Raw genomic sequence first — 6,000 nt, forward strand, 5'->3', positions numbered from 1 at the left:
CTGCCCTTTTGTTGTGAGACCCACAGGCAAATATCGAGCTATCTTCTAGGACTGCTTACAGCAAGAGAAACGCGAAAGTGGGCGGGTACTGGACTCGTCGTTCTCTAAAGCAGCTATTGGGGGAAATGTTTTACACTAAACGCCCCTGGCGTCCATTAAATGTTACATGTACGGCTACCTCTGCAACAACACGTTGTCTACACAGTCAGCGACGACACACACAACGGCAGATCTAAAGGGTCGAGAATTTTTAACATTTAAGCTTTACCTACTGTGTCACATGCTCAACCTTGTAACAGTTGAAAAGCACTATTTCCTTCCTCAAATATTTACATACTTTAAGTGGATTCGTAAAGTTTCTATTCTGGGTGCATTGTGAATGTCTCGAGAACAATTCGTGTCGTGTGAGAATTGTTGCTAGTTGTGGTATGGGTTTGATTGTTTTCCAATGAAGTTTGCAGATTTTAGTCACCCAGTGTGATGTTAGACTTAGGCTGGCGGCAACATAAGCTACATGGCACCTGTCACGGTGCAGAAAGAATGGTGTGAAACCGTCACCGGGACTAGATCTATCCCGGATTAACGTGGACAATGCAACATTATCAATTGTCGATAACTAAAGACAAACCCATATCACACTGTGACGCCAATAACAATGTAATGGTTCACAAGAATTCGTACCTGTCAAAAACAGACATCACGTTTCTGTATCTGTGTACACTACGCTGTCTGTACCTTGTCCTTTAATAGGTCATGTACCATGTCGCACACATGGCGCTGAACCATGTCCTACAGCAGACACGGTACCATGCATCCTCCAACAAACCCTGTACCATGCCCTATAACAGGTCATGTACCATGTCGCACACATGGCGCTGAACCATGTCCTACAACAGACACGGTACCATGCATCCTCCAACAAACCCTGTACCATGTCCTATAACAGTCTGTACCATACCCTGCAACAGACACAGTACCATGCGTCCTCCAACAAACCCTGTACCATGTCCTATAACAGTCTGTACCATACCCTGCAACAGACACAGTACCATGCGTCCTCCAACAAACCCTGTACCATGTCCTATAACAGTCTGTACCATACCCTGCAACAGACACAGTACCATGCGTCCTCCAACAAACCCTGTACCATGTCCTATAACAGTCTGTACCATACCCTGCAACAGACACAGTACCATGCGTCCTCCAACAAACCCTGTACCATGTCCTATAACAGTCTGTACCATACCCTGCAACAGACACAGTACCATGCGTCCTCCAACAAACCCTGTACCATGTCCTACAACAGTCTGTACCATACCCTGCAACAGACACAGTACCATGCGTCCTCCAACAAACCCTGTACCATGTCCTACAACAGTCTGTACCATACCCTGCAACAGACACAGTACCATGCGTCCTCCAACAAACCCTGTATCATGTCCTACAACAGCCTCTGTACCATGTCCTACAACAGTCCCTGTACCATGTCCTATAACAGTCTGTACCATACCCTGCAACAGACACAGTACCATGCGTCCTCCAACAAACCCTGTACCATGTCCTATAACAGTCTGTACCATACCCTGCAACAGACACAGTACCATGCGTCCTCCAACAAACCCTGTATCATGTCCTACAACAGCCTCTGTACCATGTCCTACAACAGTCCCTGTACCATGTCCTATAACAGCCCATGTACCATGTCCTACAACGAGTTCCTTACTTTGTTGTTTGGAAGTTCTATACCATGTCCTGCAACTTGAAGTGTAAGATATCCTCAAAGCGGACACTGGCTCGTATCCATCACTTCACGACACATGACTAAAACAGCACACCATACTGTGAAGACTTGTGTTCCTCGGGTGCCAGATCCTCCGCTGGCTGGTTCGAATCCAAGATTCACTCTGCAGCACACCTGCTTTCGCACACGTGATAACTGTCTAAGACCTGCGTCTCTTAGTGTTGTCCTCCCACAAGTTTACACGTAATGATATAACTGAACTACCTAATAAAGGGACGTGAAACCCATCTCACGTTATTGCAATAACACACCAGTCATATAAGCGGTAACAAGAAGTCTTTTATTCAAGTATGAAAATTGTACAAAAATTATGCAAAAGATTGATTCACCCAATATGTACAAAAACAAGTATTTGCCCTATGCTCTATATATACATAGTATATAATCTACAGCTATCGCTCGGTGGCTCAAAGGTCTCTGTCATTGTAGTTCCATGTCCAGATGGATACGTATACGGTTAAATGCTTCAAGATAACTCGCTCAATACTTCCCTGTAGCAACTGACCAAAGCACGAATATATCCCCGAGGACGATGCCGTTGGACCGACCAAATCATATGTACCTTATGTCCTGCTATTTTGTTTGTAATTAAGGCGTTTTTTAAAATCAGGGCAGCGTTTTTTGTGAAGATGACTACCTCGTTTGGTTTTATTTTCTTGAGAGGGGTCAACAAAAACAAGCTATGGCATAACCTCTCCAAATGAATCCAGATATACAGAGTATTTTGCCAACCTTGTGAATTGCTGTTTTTCTGAATACGAGGACAGCATCGCTTGAACCACCGAGTCTGTCAAGGTTAAAATACACATAGCATCGGTAACATGTATAGTTAAAACTATGTACAACGCGAACTAATATTCATCCAAGATATCGACGATGATGTATCTTTTGATGTATTACATGACCTAGATGAAGAGTAATGTCATTTTAGAAAGTACACAAGCTTTGTGTCTTTACTTCAGTCTCTTGAGTTCCAATATCTCGGAAAAAGAAATCTTGGTTCGTTTTTTCTGACTTTCATTTGTGCTTCAAATATCTGATTGCCGCATAGCGGCGTGATACGTGTTTCAAACACATCCGGAATCAAAACAACCGGAAGTGAACTTCGCCCTCTTCCGATAAAAATGTAGATGACTTGTCTTATGTTGATTTCTGGTGTCCCCCGCCGTGATATTGCTGGAATATTGCTAAAAGCGGTGTAAAACCATACTCACTCACTCACTGGCATGTCCAAGGTGATTAAATGGACCAGACTTGGTGACTTGGTTGATTGGTATCATGGTGTCATCTACATCGACGGCATGGGATGTTGATCCTGTCAATCCAGACACTATAATTTAGGCCTCCATATAGGTGGAATATTGCTGACTATGGCCTTTAACAAACACAACATCCGGGCTCTACACTTCCACAATGAAGGTTCCTCAAACCATGTTTCAGGAAGTAACAGCTACCACTGTCCTTAATATAACATTAACTATCGAGAGTTACCACAAACCCTCAGTGGGGCACGGGTGGGCCAGTCGTCTAAGGCGCCTCGATTTGCTGTGCAGAGTTGCGTCCCTTGAGCATGCCAGAAACCTATTATTGTGTGTTCGAATCCCGGTTCGCCCCGATTATGTTTCTAGGTTTGTCAGCACCATACCCGTTGGTTTCACCAAAGTGGTAAACGTCTGACACCATCATTTCGGTCTTTCCTCCCACATTAAGCTGACACCCGGTGATATAACTGGAATACTGGTGTTAAGCCCAACTCACTCACTCACCTACCGTTAGCATAAGAGATGAAACTGGCCCTGGTGGAAGAATATACCACCAGTACACATATTTTTGTGATGGCCGACTTGAAGGAGGATGAGTTGTTGCAATCTATAGCTGGTGTGCCCTGGCTCTGCCGTTGGGCCTTTGCTCATGCTTTCAACCACTGGTTTACAATGTCTCATGGCTGACGTGATATTGCTGAAGGTTCCAAACATATTCCATACACATCATGGATCAAACCTGCATTTTAGCCATTAGACCAACAAATATACTTTTCTAGCTGGAAAACGCTTATTTAAAACCATATTGTGTAAGCGGACAAGAGGAAGAGACCTCAACTGCCTCCTACCCTCTTGTACAGACATACACATGACTGGGTTATCCCAGTTTCCATGACAACATCTAAACAGTATGGACTTGTAACCTGTTCCTATCCCATGTTGTAGTGGATAGAGCGAAGTGGATAGGCAAAGGAGTTAACTTGAAACGTGACTTTCAGAGTCAATCAACTCCCTTGCCTCGGGAAGATGGTCATTCGGATTTGTAGGGTGAATTCAGACGTGTTTTTGAAATTTGTGAATTTTGTTACTTGGTATTCGGGATTCGGGAGCAAATGATACTCCGAGTGAAAAATTAGATGGTATTCGGGATTCAGAGGGGAGCAAATGATACTCAGAGTGTAAAATTAGATGGTATTCGGGATTCAGAGGGGAGCAAATGATACTCAGAGTGTAAAATTAGATGGTATTCGGGATTCAGAGGGGAGCAAATGATACTCAGAGTGTAAAATTAGATGGTATTCGGGATTCAGAGGGGAGCAAATGATAGAGTGTAAAATTAGATGCTATTCGGGATTTAGAGGGGAGCAAATGATACTCAGAGTGTAAAATTAGATGGTATTCGGGATTCAGAGGGGAGTAAATGATACTCAGAGTGTAAAATTAGATAGTATTCGGGATTCAGAGGGGAGCAAATGATACTCAGAGTGTAAAATTAGATGCTATTCGGGATTCAGAGGGGAGCAAATGATAGAGTGTAAAATTAGATGCTATTCGGGATTTAGAGGGGAGCAAATGATACTCAGAGTGTAAAATTAGATGGTATTCGGGATTCAGAGGGGAGCAAATGATACTCAGAGTGTAAAATTAGACGGTATTCGGGATTCAGAGGGGAGCAAATGATACTCAGAATGTAAAATTAGATGGTATTCGGGATTCAGAGGGGAGCAAATGATACTCAGAGTGTAAAATTAGATGGTATTCGGGATTCAGAGGGGAGTAAATGATACTCAGAGTGAAAGATTAGATGGTATTCGGGATTCATGGGAGACAGGGTTGGCAAACTGCGACTTTCAGCAACAAACAAATTTTACATCAGTATATTGTTCTCTCCCTGGTGGTCACAAACATGTTGTGGTCCTGCTCGGTGATACGCTAATCTTTCAATCGCCGGGCGTCTTCAGATTACCCCAAACTATCTGGAACTAGGTACCACAGTTAATGATAAATTAGCATGATAACAGGACCCATGGCGTAAAGACAACACACAAACTATTCATCCAATACTCGGATATCTGCGAATTTCAACATGTGGTGTTTCCGTGAGGTTCAAATAACGAATTACGCGTAACAGAAATAATTGCCCCATTGTCTAAACCTGTGAAGAACTTATATTACGTATCCTGCTCGTGCACAGCCGGTCGTTACAACACGTGGCCTCGACTTTCAAGTCGTTTCTTTCCAGCTGGAGATTATGCTGGCACGCAATAGGCTGTTACGAAAGGTCACTTTCTGCCCTTTTGTTGTGAGACCCACAGGCAAATATCGAGCTATCTTCTAGGACTGCTTACAGCAAGAGAAACGCGAAAGTGGGCGGGTACTGGACTCGTCGTTCTCTAAAGCAGCTATTGGGGGAAATGTTTTACACTAAACGCCCCTGGCGTCCATTAAATGTTACATGTACGGCTACCTCTGCAACAACACGTTGTCTACACAGTCAGCGACGACACACACAACGGCAGATCTAAAGGGTCGAGAATTTTTAACATTTAAGCTTTACCTACTGTGTCACATGCTCAACCTTGTAACAGTTGAAAAGCACTATTTCCTTCCTCAAATATTTACATACTTTAAGTGGATTCGTAAAGTTTCTATTCTGGGTGCATTGTGAATGTCTCGAGAACAATTCGTGTCGTGTGAGAATTGTTGCTAGTTGTGGTATGGGTTTGATTGTTTTCCAATGAAGTTTGCAGATTTTAGTCACCCAGTGTGATGTTAGACTTAGGCTGGCGGCAACATAAGCTACATGGCACCTGTCACGGTGCAGAAAGAATGGTGTGAAACCGTCACCGGGACTAGATCTATCCCGGATTAACGTGGACAATGCAACATTATCAATTGTCGATAACTAAAGACAAACCCATATCACACTGTGACGCC

This window comes from Haliotis cracherodii, unplaced genomic scaffold (genome assembly GCF_022045235.1).
Source record: "Haliotis cracherodii isolate W230 unplaced genomic scaffold, xgHalCrac1.p SCAF_9, whole genome shotgun sequence".
NCBI lineage: Eukaryota > Metazoa > Mollusca > Gastropoda > Lepetellida > Haliotidae > Haliotis > Haliotis cracherodii.